The sequence below is a fragment of the Talpa occidentalis genome, unplaced genomic scaffold (assembly GCF_014898055.3).
Source record: "Talpa occidentalis isolate TD23 unplaced genomic scaffold, MPIMG_talOcc4v2.1 talOcc4.2, whole genome shotgun sequence".
Lineage (NCBI taxonomy): Eukaryota > Metazoa > Chordata > Mammalia > Eulipotyphla > Talpidae > Talpa > Talpa occidentalis.
The window spans coordinates 113782582-113799194 of record NW_023602073.1 but is presented as its reverse complement, the minus strand read 5'-3'; the positions used below and the strand labels follow the sequence as shown (position 1 = coordinate 113799194).

Here is a 16613-nt window from a genome sequence, read left to right as displayed (position 1 = left end):
TTTGTAAGAAGTTGCTCAGCCTCTAAGGGAAAAATGCCTAGTTCAACCATGGCCAAGAGGAACCAGTTTGGGGAATTACGACATGAGGTAAAGCAAATGGGGCTTTCTGTTTTGTTTCTGGAGATCAGAGTTTTTTGAATGTCATTCTCCTTAGTTATCCCTCTTTACCAAGGGTGGTTCTGAAATGAAATTATGTTGTGTCAGAGTATTAATAAGGCAAAGGAGATAGTTAAAATCAACTTGAAGTAACAAATAGAAACTGAACTGCTTTGTTGTGGGGAAGACAGTTTATGTGGGTGGGCATGTGTGTAAGGAGGGGAAACAAATTCAGATTTATCATAAACTTTCTGGATTTCTAGGAGCATTATGGGATTCCCAACCTCTCATATCATGAGGGAGAAGTAGCAGTGTATTACCTGATAAATAATATTTGACCTAACACTTCTCTTCTGAAATTAAGAAAAAAAAGTCCTTGTCTTGTTAGCTTTGTTTTGTTGACTTTTGTTTGATTCTCAATGAGAAAATCACTAAGAATATCATCAATTTACTTGACATTGATGAGACACAGAGGCCAATATGTATCCTTATCAATATTTGGATAAGGATATGGAAGATCTTCATATTAACAATCACACTATAGAGACAATTTCTGGAAAAGCATTGATCTCCTAAAAATGTTGTCTATTCTATAAAGAAAATTTTATTTTAATAGGTGAATCAGTAGGACTATTGAAGTGTGAGTTCAGAAAGTTTGTTGATTCTTATTAGGGACATGGTGTAGAAATATTAATTACTTTTTCTTGAAAACTCATGGAAAGTTGATCTTTGCTGTCTTCAAAAATTAATTAAGAGATTAAAAAAAAACCTTATCATGTGACTTATAAAATATGTTTTAGAAAAGAATTCCCAAAAGAAGGGGGTGATGGATATTAGAAACTGATTCACTCCATACTACCACCAGCTACTTCTGTCTTCTCTTACAATTTTAAAGGGTGGAAAGCTAAAAATACCATTCTCCAAAGTCCTTGATGTTTGACTTTGAGGAACAACCTGGGCTCTGTCATGCATATAAAAGTATTAATTTTCTATTTCCTGTGTAACATATTACACAGATTTAGTAAAATAGCATCATTTACTGGCTCAATACTTTTGCATATCAGAAGCATGGGCTGGCTCCTCTGATTAGGGTTTCAGACTGAAATCCAGATGTTGGCCAGAACTATACGTCCATCAGGGTTCTCTCTCAGGATTCTCAAGCCCAATTGTTGGCAGAATCCAGTTTCCCTGCAGTGGCAGGCCTACAGCCATTCTTTCTCGCTCACAATCAATCAGGAGCCATTTGCAACTCCTGGAGGCTTCTTGCCATTCTCTGCCACGTTTTGCTCCCCACAACACAGCAGTTTGGTGCTTCAAGGCCAACAGGAAAGTGTTTGTGGCTTTGTACTTCTAACTTCTCTTAAGGGCTCAGTTAATTAGGTCAAGACCAGTGGGCTAATCTCTCTCTTGGTTAATTCACAGTCCATGGACTGGACCTTAATTACAAAATTCCCCTTTCCCATAGAACATAATCATGGAATTGATTCTCATGATAATCACAAATCCTGCTTACATTCCAGGAGAGGCCATTTTACAGGAATATTTCAGGGATGAAGAATCTCAAAGACTCAGAATTCTGCCAGCTGTAATGTACTATGTAAAGGGATAAGTGAGCATAGCAAAGTGGTGTTCACATGCAGGGGGACTGTACGTCTCAGGAAGCACAGTCACAGTGATGATGCTTCCCAGGCAGCTTTACAGAGCTTTCACTTCCGCTTTCCAGTGTTGCAAGTGCCACGCAGTGGGCCACAGCAGTGGTGGTGTTTGTGTTAGACCAGCTGCTGTGGCTGAACATTCCTTTGGACAAGTGTGTGTTGGGTTTTCCTTGGTAGCATTCAAGACTGGTTCTTTGGTCCTCCCATAAATGGTATAAAGTAATCATTACTTTATAACAAATCCCTTTCTGTTAAATCAGCTAGAGAGAAGGCTTTTATCTTTAACATAAAGCCTTGACAGGCCTTCTACAGGGTCATAAGCTGTGCCTCTTTTTATATTTCTATTAAGTGTGTATAGTTCTACATTGTTTTTAGATGTTCATAAAACTTTAAAGCAAAAATATTTCTGCTTCTAGAACTTTTTCAAACTATATAGAACACTTATAAGAGAGTCCGGGATATGAGAATAGTTTTGTGGGAAAAAGAGTTCAATAGTTTTGTCAGTTAAGGATACACTACACACTCTTGGAGCTTATAATACTCAATATATCAAAAAGACTTCGAGAGATCTTCCAGGAAAAAAAAGTCCAAGCTGCAAAACTGTTAGACTTCACTTATTAGCAAACCAAGACTCAGAAAAGTTAAATAAAATTATCAAAGTCTACTTGTGGGTTAGTGGTAGACCCAAGGTTTAAAACTAATCTAACTAGTCTTTTTGATTCCAGAAGCATTAAGCTTACTCCTTAGTCTTTATATCTGCCTGAGAAGTAAGTGTCCATGAATACAAACACAACCTCATGATGCAATAAAAGACATTTCTATAGTTTCTGGAAATACATAAATGATGTTTTCATGAGACATGTTATATCTCTTTGAGAGGCTTGGAATTCCAGATATGTTTACCCATACCCTACTCAGCAACAAGTGACTGCCAGAGAGTAGAGCTAGGCCGATGTTGCCCTGCCTCTCTGTTAGTCACACCATAGCCTTACCTGGATGCCAAGATCAAGGACTGCTGGACCACAGGGAGAAAGGGATGTGTGAAATTAGGCTCCGGAACATTTGATAACTGTAGTGCAATTATCTTCTAGGAAGACATGTTGGGCTTAGGGTTTGACAAAAAAGGAATCATTTAAAAATAAGTCCAAAATTAAAATATAAAAAAAAAAGAAGTGGTAAGGTCATCATAAAAGGCAGTAGAGGTAATTTACATAACAGAAACCTGATTGCTGGATCAGAACACATGTAAGCACAAGCCTCCTGCATTCCATAATGTAAACCACATCATACCCATTTGACCAAGACAGAAAAGGTTCCAGGAGGTACATATTTTCAGCATGAAAACAAGGAGCCATTAGTGTTATGAGCACAGATTACGGTCAGCTGGCGGGCCTGGCATACTTTGGCATTTATTGCCCCTCAGGGCCACATAGTTGCATCTTGCAGAGGCCGGGGAGGCTGTGGATGTGCTTAAGCAGCTTCAGATGCTTGAGCCCCCAGCATCCTGCACCCCCCCACAACCTCCCACATCTTGCTGTTCTTGAGGAACTTAGACTAAAGAATCTAGCCTCTACCACATTTTTATCATTGGAAAAATGATTTCCCTTGCAGGGCAGAGAGGCAGAATCACAAATTAGACTAGCATTCTCTCTTGCTGCCACCTTCCCTGCTCCCCAACTCTTCTTCCCAGCCTCCATGGTTTTTCTTTCCTTCCTCTGGCAACTGGTGCACTGGTTAAAAACCCAAACCAAAACCCAGCAAAACTCTCCTCAAGGCAATGTTTCATAGCCACGTAGAGCCTTCAAAGAAATGAAGTGGTAACTGAATCAGCCATTACATGTAGTCATAAAGGGATTCAAACCACAACAGACAACCACCACAACTCTATGGGAAAAGTTTCTTCATCCACGTATCTTCTGCAGGCTTTGTGGTGTTCCCAGAAGCCTGGTGGAGCCATGCCTGGCAGTAGCCTGGGAGATGCTCCAGGCTTCGTGGGGTTGCATTGATTGTGCTTGAGGAGTTAGGGAAAGGTAACTTAGAAGTTTTAGTTATAGTATAAGCATCTTCAGTCATTTTACCTTGTGTTCAATAGATATTCTCTGGCCCTTTGGTTCAGCAGGCAAGTCCCCACCCAGATTGTTCGAGCTATAACCAGTTGGTGGTGAGAATACTTGTGAAGAATACAGGGACGATCTTATGTCTTTTAAAACCCAGCAAAGCAAGCACCCAAGGAATGAGATGGATTTTAGTTTTTACCTATTATGCTGGGACATGCTTATGGAAGAGAAAAATAATATTCAAGCCCCAAATGTTAGTATGTTTATTAATTAAGAAGTAAAATCACATTCTAAATCCTATTTTCCTCTGTCATTAATTTCCAACCTGGACTCAAACAAAATTTAGATTTTAAGACTTTTTTTTTAAACATTTATTTATTTATATAAGCACTGGGTACAGTCAGAAGCGCGGGAGGGTGAGAGGATTCACCAGAGCCAGAGCAGGGAACAGAACAGGCAGAAGGACAAAATACACTGCTGAGGGGAGCAGCGGGCGAGACAGGAGAGGTCTGCCACGCCATGTGGGACCCTCGCCCGGTGGCTGGGGATAGAACCGGCGCTGTTGCGCGGCAGCTTCACAGCCCAGAGCTCAACCACTGCGCCACCAAGGGAGGTCCCAAAATTTAGTTTTTAACTGATGAGAAGCTAAGAGAACTTTAAGCAGAAAGATTTAAAATGTGACTGACCCTGGGTCTGTGTTAGACATGCACAATCAGGACACAACTAAATGGTGCAGATGGACATATAGACATCTTTTTTCTGTTCTGGCAATGGAAAAAGATATTTACATCAAGAATTTCCAGAAAGCTCTGCAGGTACAAGTTCCTGCTATTGTCTAATACTTTATTCTTTTAGTCTTATATCAAGCGTCGGTGGAACTTACTCCCATCCAGCATGCCATGAGACTTCACTGTGTTTGGAATATTCTCTCTCTTTTTTTTTAAAAGAGTTCTCGCTCCCTGGGGAATTATTTATGCTAATTTTGTATTAAAACTAATTCTATGAAAAAGGAAAGTTTCTAGGTTTAAGATATATAATGAATATATTTCCATACCCTTATTTATTTATTATTTTTTGTCTAATGGTCTGAATTTTTTTCAACCTACCAAAACTAAAATGAAATTGCTTCCTTTAAAACCTGTGTTTATCATAACTACTCAATGAACAAAAGGAAGCTAGAGATATTCCCAGTAGAGTGGACTGTTCTGTTCCCCACTCTGTCTCTGGTGAATCCTCTTATCCCCCACACCTCTGGCCAGTACCCCAGTTCTTATATGCATAAATAAATAAATCTTTTAAAAAACAACAGAAATATCTTGTATATCATTTGAATTTGGCCTATATTTTGGTGTTTACATATGTATTCAAAGTTTTTTTTTCAATTTAAAGTTTAATCCATCATTATATAATTGCTTCCTTTTCTGCATCACCATAGCATATAGTGTAAAAACACAGTTTAGGTCTTAGTTATTTATTATATTTCATGAGTTTTTTCTAAATTTTAAATTACATCTTAAGTTATTTCAGGAAAAGAATAACATTGTACCTTCTTTTAATCCTACACATTGCCCAGGAGTTAATAACTTGGTAAATATTGGTTGACTGACAAACAGTGGCTTCTACTTATTAAATTCACACTAGACTCTGTCTGTCTGTCAACCTATCTATCTATAAACATATATACATATATATTGTGTTGTTATGATGTTTGTTTTATGCTTGTATTTAATATATAACATTTTATATATGTAGACATCTAAACATATATGATATAGTTTAATCTTAATATAATTTAATCATTGTAATAAGCAGATGAAGGAAGTGATCCTTATTTTCATTTTATAGATTAGGAAAACAAGGCTGCTGGAGAAATTTAGCAAATTCTATATTTCAGAAGCAGAATTCAAACTATGTCTATTGTGGTTCAAAGCATTAATTTTTGACTTGGGGAGAGGGCAGAGGTGGTGCTTATTAAACTCCTATCTCTTTTCCTCTGCAGGTGAAATTGAGCAAATAATTTGTTCAAAATTTAAAAATTAAAAAAATTACTTAAACTGCAGAAATGCAAGTGTAAGGTATAAATCTGGAGATTTACATTGAAAGACAGTTAAGGCCTCTGCCCCTAACTCTGCTCTCTAAATCAGGAGCATTTCCAGATAGTACTTGTACCTGGATTAGCCTGATGGTCTACCCAACCTGGTTCTGCAGGGAGGGGGGGTGTCAACATTCACTGTTGACCAATAAAGCATCTTTTTTCCCCAGGAAATGGATTTTGATATGTGATATAAACAAGTCTTCCTTATTTTTCGGTGAATGCATAGGCACAAAGAGCAAATAGCAAGTGAATATTTATAGACCTGACAACTTGTCTTGACTATTTTAAGACCAGACATTAAGAACCAGTAACCCCCTTTCCGGGGTGTTCAATGAGCTAAAATATAAAGAAAAAGAAGATATAAATTTTTATAGCAACTTCAGAAATAAAATTAAAACATGAAATCCATTCCTAAGGTTCATGGTTGTTTTTTGTCTTGTGTCTTTTTTATCTTTCATCTAATACATGACTAAATAGGTTTGTCCAGAGGCAATGACAAAGGGGGGTAGGTAAGAAAAGGAAGTGTAGCAAAAGTTGATGTGAATATTGAAGAAGGCAATGAAATCAAAGCTACAGGGTTAACTTGTTTACTTAAGTCTGGAAACCAGTGCACTGTTAGTTAAGATGTAAATGATCTGACTCACTCTCTGACCTCTAGCAGAATTCTTAACTTTATTTCAGTTTTTGTTTTAGATTAGTTTCATAAATATTAAATAAATGCTGTGTTGCAGATACAGGCAGATACCAATTACCTCATGTAAGTAATGAAAGAATGCCAGTATATTTAGGAAGATGACAAGTAAGAGATACTTGTACTATAATAAAACAGGATGCTGTTAAAATAAAAAGAGGTAACAGAAATTGTTGTGAATTAAAAAAAAATCTTGTTTAAATCAAATTTACAGATGTAAATGGCCAGATGTAGGATAATCTAAGATTCCCAAAACAGTTAAACATATTTTTGAATCCTAGAGGACTCTGTGACTGAGCAAATGACTTTATTTGTAACATACTCATTATATATAAATTACAGGCACTAAATATACATTCATAATATAGCTGTTTTGAAGCTCAACTACCACTACATATTAATTAGCATTATTATATTCAGTCAATAGTTATTAAACTATTTTTTTCCCTGCTTACATAAAACTATAGAAAATAATTGGATCCAAGTAGAAGATCATAGAGTGCTTTAACTTTACATGCTGTAGTTTTATAAAATATACGTTTGTTCTTCCAAAATAGCCAGACGTTTGACTTTTGCGGGAAAAACGATTGTGTTTTCTCTTTTCATTTAGATTCTGTGACATCACATAGATATTAGTGCTTTGTTATCAAGATGTGAGTAGAAACTTCTAAATTACCGTGTATGGTATTCAGCATTATTTATATCTACCCACTTGAGATCTGACATCACACATTTAATAGTCACTTTAGAGTCCTTAAGCTTATTGTGTCATACAGAATTTGATGCCTCAGCCTTTATGGCAGATATGTTTAAAAAGAAAAATCGTTACAAGAAATTTAAATTCATATATAGTCATCGTTCATCAATGTGCTTCTTTCTGATACACTTAATCTGTACACAGTGTTCACTATCTAAGTGTCTGTGGCAAGGTCATCACCATGCTGATTCCATTAAAAATTAGCTGTTACAGAGTCTGGCCCCTACCTCAGGCTTACTTGTCACCTCTTCTTAACGACGCTGAGTTGCCTTTGTCTCTCCCCAATACCTGCAACTGACCAGACTCAAGATCTGGTCTTGAGCTCCTACCACCCTCAATGCCAGGTCTCAATTTCTCTTCTCTCTTCCAACCAAGCATTTTTTTTTCCTTATCACATTTTATTTCCAAGGGTTTAGCATTCAGTGCTCTTTCTTAGACTGTGTGGGAAGCAAACCCCTGTTATCCAAATTAGTTGACTTGATTTTATCCTATGAAATTTCTTTTTTTTTTTTTTTAATAGAGGCATGTTTTATTTATTTGTTTGTTTGTTTGTTTGTTTGTTTTGTTTATACATGCACTGGGTACAGTCAGAAGCGCGGGAGGGTGAGAGAATTCACCAGAGCCAGAGCAGGGAGCAGAGCAGGCAGAAGGACCGAAGTACACTGCTGAGGGGAGCAGCGGGCGGCAGGAGAGGTCTGCGCGCCATGTGGGACCCTCGTCCGCTGGCCGGGGAGCAGCCGGGGATTGAACCAGCGCCGCAGAGGCCACGGGCAGCTTCGCAACCCAGCGCTCAACCGCTGCGCCACCAGGGAGGCCCCCTATGAAATTTCTTAAAGACTCATTTTGTCTGAGGACAACTTCTGTAGTCTCCCTTGTCCGTTTGGTATGATTCATCAATGGAATCTCCCTGTTTTTCCTTGTGTAAGTGCTAGAATCTATCAGAAGCACACTAGGAATTTTCATAATTTCTTGTCAACTCCGAGGGAGACAAAAATGTTGAGTTCACTTCCTCATCCCAGGGATGCTGTTGTTAGAATTTCTAAACAAAAGTCCAAATGACACTAACTTTGTCCTTCTAGATCTTACTGTTTTCCCCTCAATATTTCCCCCTTTTTGATCAACAGGTCTTCCAAACATGTTGACCCCTACTCATCTTTCCTTCTCTACCATGTGCTCCATCAGTAACATTTCAGATTCTCGTAGCAGAGTCCATGGGACTCTTCCTGAAGGTTACACTAAGATGTTAGTAGCAGCAGTATAGTATGTTTACCTGACAAGGAGTCTTAAAACACACACACACAAACACATTTTCAAATGGGAAGTGGGATGAACACACTTAAATGGGAAGTGAAGGACCAAAGCTCCCATTCTAAGCAGGGGAATTTTGTATATAGAAGCATGTAGGAGAGTTAGTGTGAGAGGTTTAATGCTTTCCTATACTTATCAAATGCCTGGTACTCAGTCCATATTTTTTAAAGCTGGTTGTACCAGATTTTTTTATTTCTGCTTCCAACAACACTCCTAATGAGAAAATTTGAGTAATCTCCATGCCCAAGTAGGGGAAACATCGTATCTATTCAGCCAGAACTCTCCCCAACACTCCCTAAAAATCCCAGCTTAGTCTTTATAGAAAGAGCCTTTGACCCTTTATTGCATAACTAAACTGGAGGAGAGAGATGTCCTCTCTCCTTCACATCACCATGTTCTGCAAGATTAAATACACTGAGGGGAGAAAGACATATAGGCAGTGATCCAAAAACATTTGGGGAAATAGAAGTAACTCCTTATGGCCTAGTCTATCAGTGGCCTCAACCTTTTACTTGGTGATTTCTTATAATGCTCAATTCAGTTGCCTTAAGATTGATCTTGGTATTGATAGTTCATTTATAATTTTAGCAAGATTATTTAGAGACTCAAAACCTTTCTGAGCCTAATTGATAGATGAATTCAATCAAGATGCAAAAACTGTAAGGTCTGTGGTCCCAAAGTGAGGTGCATATAACCCTTGATTTATTGAAGCACAGGAGAGTATCTGTAAGTATGTAATTCATAAATAAAATCAGAGATATAGTGGAGGGGCATGATAATTTTTTTTAAAACTGGTAAAGAAGTGGGAAGGAAGCACCTTTTCTGTAATTTCCAGCCTCCTCCAATCCCTGCCTGATAATGAAGGTATGTTTAGAAGCACGAGATGCTCTGTTTCATTAAGCAGATTACACAAGAAAATTAAAAGGTAATACTTAGTCAGAACCTGAATTTTTTCTTTGAATTCCAGCCAGCTCCAGAGATGGAAGCTGGGTACAGTAACCTTGAGGGTCCAGTATTAGTTTAGATAAAGCTGTTTAGATAAAACATGATGTTTCCATCATGTTTCTTGATGGAAAGTGTTTATTTTTTTTAGGTCAGGGCACTTAGCATTTTGTATAATCCCTTTGTAGCAAGACAGTCATTCATCCCTACTGGATACAGCTACAAGTGCTGGTAAAGTAGGGATGTGAGGAGTAGGGGCATTTATGATTCTACATGGTCTGTCTTCTCTGGGGGAGGAAAATTGGAGCCTTTGTTCCTCTGGAAATCATCAGAAAAGACTCCCTGTGAAAGAGGAGGTTGCCTGTTTTGAATTCACATAGAAGACATTATGGTCATAATTACTATCTGTCAGTTTCTTCAGGTGTTTAGTAGCCAAGGGATTCAAGATGGAGGGAAAGAAAGAATGGAAGGTTTTTTTTTGTGTTTTGTTGTTTGTTTGTTTTCCTGCTGTATCAGCCTGCTTCAGCCTGTAGGGAAAAGAACACATGCTGGCAGCGAGGGCTACAGATCTGCTTTCAAATCCTATCCAGGCTGTCACTGCACCACTCCAGGTGTGCCCTGCCCATCCCAACTAGGTGACTGCAGCTCTGGAGCAGTGCTGTCTAGCTGTCTGACTGTCTGTTTGTCCTGTCTGAGTTCCAGCGCTTTTATTACTTTGTGTGTGCTCTTGAGTGAGCTCCTTATTCTCCTCACTGGTAAATGGGATAATAAATCTGCCTCAAAATAGCTGTTATATTTTATGCCATGCAATTTACGCATTGTATATTCTGGCTCTCTTTGCCAGCCTTTCTTTCCCAGCGCCCATCTGTTGAATCCGTCACCTGAAAGTGTCTCTTGACCAGCTTTCTTTACCTGAGATCTTATCTTTTGGGGCATTACTGATCCAGAGCCTTCTGGAACTTTTTAAGTTCTTTTTAATTTTTTCCCTCACCCATGTTTTACCAAGAATTGGTCATGAAACACAAGCTGTGCAAAATTAATAGTGATCATATGAAGAATCAGAAGAGAAGGAGGGCTCAGTTTTGAGGTCTTCAGTAAGTTTGCATGTGCTTAGTCTGACAATGGTGCCCTGGGATACAGGGGACATCTGTCTGCAGGTTTTTCTTTTTCTTTTTAAGATTCATTTAATTAATTAATTTATTTATTCATTCATTCATTCATGCATGCATTCATTCATTCATTCATTTATACAAGCACTGGGTACAGTCAGAAGTGCGGGAGGGTGAGAGAATTCACCAGAACCAGAGCAGGGAGCAGAGCAGGCAGAAGGACCGAAGCCACGGGCGGCAGGAGAGGTCTGGGCGCCATGCGGGACCCTCCTCTGTGGCCAGGGAGCAGCTGGGGATCGAACTGCCACTGCAGAGGCTGCAGGCAGCTTCGCAACCCTGCGCTCAACTGCTGCGCCACCAGGGAGGCCCTGTCTGCAGGTTTTTCAATCTGTTTACTTTGGGATGAAAAATCTTCTTTATGCAGAGTAGCTCATGGGCCTGGCCTTCTGTGGAACAAACTGTAAGAAATATTGTTCTATACTTACCCTAGTAACACTAGAAAGCAACTTTCATTCTCTTAGTGTTTTACATCAGAGAGAGTGGGGTGGGGAAAAAAAGATTGGTTGATGACTCAGTCAACTCTGGTTTCATTTCATTGTTCTAAGCAACATCACTCTACTTCCTTGATCAAAAACTACCAATGGAAAACCTTGTCTGGTGTCTCCTCTCAGGACTGGGGGAATTTTAAATACCCTCTCTTTTACATCATCACAATATTGTCCTCCCACCTTCACTACCTTTCAGACAGTAAAGAAAGCAGAGAGCAATACTCAGAGCAGAAAAGAGATGGATTTTGTAGACAGACTATGTCTAAGTGGATTTGTTTGTTTTAATTATCCCTACTTGGCACTTTTCGAGCCCTTTCCTTCCACTTACACAAAAGTATATTACATATTTTTATTAGTCCTTTTCCTTCTATTTATTCTATTCTTTCCTCATGAAATTCCTATTATTCACATATTGGTTCTTCTGGATGCATACTTTATTCTTATCACTTTCCCTCTTATTTATTGAGTCAATTTTCAATTAAATTATAAGTCAGTGTGTCCAAGTGTTTGCTTTTTTTGTGAGAGGGATGTCCATTTGTGTTGTGTTTTCCATCCTTTAAAACAATTGTGTAATATTCATACAATACAGTACACCATTTTATTATTTAAATAATGATCACTTCGGGGCCTCCCCTGGTGACACAGCAGTTGAGTGCTGGGCTATGAAGCTGCCTGCTACCTCTGCAGCGTCGGTTCTATCCCCAGCCACTGGCAAGGGTCCCACATGGCACGCAGACCTCTCCTGCCGCGTCTGTCTGCCTGTTCTGTTCCCCACTCTGGCTCTGGTGAATTCTCTCACCCTCCCACACTTCTGACTGTACCCAGTGCTTGTATAAATAAATAAATAAATCTTTAAAAAAATCATTTAAAAAAAAGATCACTTCTTATCAACTTAGATAAATTCCTATGATTTTGACTATGAAGTGTGTAGTTTTAACTTTCTACAGCTTTGATCAAAAATAGCTTTTTGTTCAAATCAAACATTTTCTTCAGATGTCAAAGTACATGTGGAAAAACAAAATAAAAAAGGTATTTGCATTAGATATGCTGTCGCTTACAGCAACAAAAGAGAAATTGTAGCACAATATTTGCTGAAACCACAAAGGAAAGTGTGTTTGTGGTGTCTATCTCTCATGCATTTCTTTTCTAGAACATGATCACTGAGGTTGAACAATTTAACCCTTTCTTTGTAGTATTTGCTGGTGTTTCCAGATGAGGAGGATGCTCCTTACACAAGCATTAGTTGACAAGCACATTGCCTGTCAGGACAAGCCAAGGGTGGTATTATTTGCATTTGCTGATCAAGACTTCTGTGAGGCTGCAAAGACTCAGACTCAAGGAGTGACTCAGGAAGACTGGGCTCATGTCAATCTGCAGGCCTGCGCTATGTTTTGATGTGGCCTATGGCTCACTTAGCTTTCGGTTTTCATTCCTTAGGTGCCATGAGCAAAACTGTTGGTAATTCAGAGTTCACACCCAACTTCTTAGCTTTTCCTCCTTTAGTTCTTGCTTGACAGAGGCCCAAGAGAACAGAATAATGATTCATCAGCCCTACTTCCTGGCGAATAATCATTTTCCCACAGTAAGTGATGATTTATGCTGGGAGAGGGCTAAAGAATGTTGATTTGCCTTGCTTTTTTCCTGCTCAGCCTTTTTGCTAACCAAGGTTGGGTGGGAATACTAGGTCTCCATTTGCAAGGTCATCTAAAAAAATGTTTAAAATAATTTTTTTTTTTAAAGCATGGTACCTTGAGTGTATATTATCTGAAGAGAACTGGAATATAATAACCTCACTGCATACTTTGTTAAAAGCAAACAGCAATTTTGAAATTTCCTTCCTTGTTTTAGCCTATGACGACTAGGTATGCTCATAGAAGTTGCTCCTACCACATCCCTATTTTATTGATGAGAAAACTGAGATGCAGGGAAGCTACATGAATTCAGTTTTCATAGAACAGGTTAGTGACAGAGACAGATCAAGGTTAAAAACAGGTCATTTCAGGTGACTGTCTTATCTAACCAATTGGTTTACTTGGACCATGTCATAAGGGAAAATCTAGGTATGAAAAAGTTTGTGGCTTTTACAGCGAGTCATGAATTAGTGGCAGAGGGTCAAGGGAAAAGCATGTAATTGCTAATAGTGGACCTCGGTTTGAATCTTCACCCTGGAACTGGGTGGTGTTAGCTAATTTTTTTACTGAATTTTTCTAAGTGTGCTTTTTCCTCTTTATAGATGGAGATAATAATGTCTACTTCCTATTATCTGCTGGAAAGATAAGGGTTAATGTATGCAACTCTTCTGGCACATAGTAGGTTCTTAATAACTAGAAATTCTAATTATTACCTAAGACTAGCAACATTTGCCCTTCTTTTTTGCTCTTGTATTTCAGACAACACTTGCTATGCTTTGCTCTAGCTCAGAGTTGTGCCTCGCCACACTCGGCATGATTCAGTTCATTTTCTCAAGCCATTGCTGCATTTTTTTCCCCTTTGTAATTTGCATCTGAGTTGTCTCATTTCCCTGAAACCCTGTCACAAGCCAGGAGATTGTTGCAGAACATGATCTGAAACCTCACAAGCAAGGGAAAGTCCCCTCCAAAAGAGGCTTTTTGTTTCTTGAATTTACACTTCTCTTTCAAATTGTGCAGGCAGCTCCCCAGCCTGGCGGCTGACCAGATGTGGCAGAAGGACATGCCTCCAATATCCTACAGGCAGTTTGAGTGCAGTGGGGCGGGGGGAGGGGGTGTTGGTGGTGTTGGTGGTGGGGAGGTGAGGGAATGGCGACCTTTGCTCCTGGTGCCACCAATTCTTCCTGCCACTGCTCCTCCACGTTCTTTCAGTTTTGTTATTGTTTCTCTTTCTTTTGTCATCTGTGCCACCTTTCCCCACCTACCAGGGCCAGTTGGTGAAAACTTCAATGGAAATTTAGAGGCTTCTGTGGTTGTTAGGGGATTATTGGGGCTTTTGCATTTTCTGTGTCCTCACTTCCTTTATAGCTCACAGGGATTTCCTAAGAAGCCTCTTCTGTGTCTCGTAGCTCAGGCCAAGGCTACTTCCTGCTAAGATGGGGAATTGCCACTTAGGTACATACGTTCCTGTAGCCTCCCCCCTTCTCCTTTCCCCCTCCTCTGCCTCCTCTTCTAACCTAGCTCTTCCTCCTCTTTCTCTTCCTTCTTGTTCACATAACTTCAAAAAAATATACATCTGCTGTTCAGGTCTTGCGAAGAAAAACATTCTTCAGTTGTTTTTGTGACATTTATCTCTAAATCAAATACTATGCACATACTCTAAGAAAATATAGCCCATTTAATTACATAAATTGATCCTGTTCAGCCAAATATGTGTATGTGTGTATGTATGTAGGTGTGTTTCAGTGCCCTACTTCTAGATATTGTCACCAAGGGCAAATTGCTATTTTGGACATGTTGTAATATAAGTGAAATTTCTGTATACCTAAAGAAGAGGCTTGTGCCAATGCTTTGAAATATTTTAAATAACATTAAACATCATCAAGGAATTTCTTCCAAAAGAGAATTGTAGTCCCAATCCTACCCTTTTCTTGTAATGAATAATTTCATTTTCCATTCAGAGACTACTCATGTGTGATGGCTTCATTAGGGTAGGCTTTAAAATTTTGTGCCATAAAAATGAAAATAGACATTGCTTTATATTTATTGTCATAGACCCACCCATTTTTTATTTGTGCTGTCCTCTCTAACCTGTAATGCACCAAGTGAAGATTAAGCCAACATTCTGTTCTCCATAAGAGAACCATCCACTCGCCAATGAGTTCCCCAGATCAAGATACATTACTGGTAGCTTATCTTCCTTTTAAGAATGACAGAGAAAGGTCCTAGCATCTTTAAGTTATTTCACTAACACATGTTGAATGCCAGTAAGTAGTCAGTATCATTATGTTCATTGTGCAAAGTGTGGAGAGCGATGTTGGCATGTTGAAGATTATGGGGAAAACCTATCAGTTTGCTTTGTGATTCTGCAAGCAGCTCAAGGCCAATCAGAGTGGGAAAATAATCTCTATTATTCTCATATTTCATAACATGAGAAACAGTGGCTACAGAGGTAACAAAATAAAATGAGAGGGCATTTGTAAGTCATGGGCTAGTGATAAGACTAAATTTAGATTTGAGGATGATAGTTAATGTAACAGAACCCAAGAATAATAAGGTTAAGCTAAATCAATCACCATCAATTGGAGAGCTTAGTTTCTGGGAACAATAAACTAGTGGCTTTGTTTGTTTGTTTGTGTGTATGTTTGTGGGGGTGTTTGAATTAGCCAGATTTATTTTCACTGAAAAGAACAGAGAGAAAATTCTAACAGATTTACACAAAGAACTGAAATGTATTCCTTATGTAACTAGAACGTCCCAAGTTGAATTTGCTCTAGCTTTCAATGAAATCATGTCTTCCAACAAAAGTTGTAATTTTGTCTTTCTCCAGATTTCCACCTGGCTTTCTTTCTTTCTGGCTTCCATTTTAGTCTTCTCTACATGGCAGCAAAGATGATCAGCGGTGTGTGGCTAATGTTCTACAAGTTTTGAAGTCTTGATGGAAAGTCACATGCTGACTTAACTTTGATTGACTCACATTGGGTCACCGGCTCATCCCTGGAGCCAGGTGGTGAGATTACCTCCACCCAATCCACTTGGACTGAAGAAGGTAAAGTGGTGCTTCTCCAAAGAGCAGCAATGTATTCTGCTACCAGAAAAGGGATGTTGGACACTCCAACTTCAAGGATGGCTGTTACACAAACCTTTTTGTCTGTCTTATAAAGAGGATAAACCTTTTATTTCTAGAAAAGTGCTCATAAGCACATTTGAGCATAATACAATTCTGCTTATAATTTCAGAAGCTCATAGAACTTCTGAATTTACAGTTTCATAGACCCCAGTTTAAAGAATCTATAGTCTGAAATAATTGAGAGCAAACACTGTAACTTTTTGGATACAACTTCCACATCTATTGTATAGGTTGAACCTTAATATAGTGAATGAATAAATGAGTGAATCAGTCAAATAACTTTTGGTAATCTAGGTGCTTGTTTTTTTTTTTTCTTCTATTGGTCCCAAGATGATTATCAACAAAAATGCAAATACAGGCATGAAATCATCAAGGTAGCTGTCTGGGTAGTCCAGAATATGCTTGTTTAATTTCTCTTAGTTTGTCATAACACAAATTAAAAAACATAAATTTAAAGCATTTTCTAGAGAAGTTTGCATCAATTTGATACATTTATGCTTAAGAAATTCAGGTGCAAACAGCCAATATTTATATAATTTGGGGTACATTATTTATACATATTTATACACTTCACATATTTATATAATTATATACATA

At 38.5% G+C, this 16613-nt stretch overlaps 1 long non-coding RNA gene across 2 annotated transcripts in view; it reads left to right on the top strand.

Annotated features, from left to right (window-relative positions):
- Window positions 1–16613, top strand: part of LOC119253419 (uncharacterized) — a 394934-nt gene that overhangs the window by 135957 nt on the left and 242364 nt on the right. The window contains exon 2 of one of the 2 annotated variants that reach the window (XR_008553318.1): window positions 15717–15935. The exons of the other annotated variant lie outside the window; for it this stretch is intronic. This is a non-coding gene — a long non-coding RNA (uncharacterized LOC119253419). The remainder of the gene's footprint in view (window positions 1–15716; window positions 15936–16613) is intronic. 2 annotated transcript variants of the gene reach the window in all.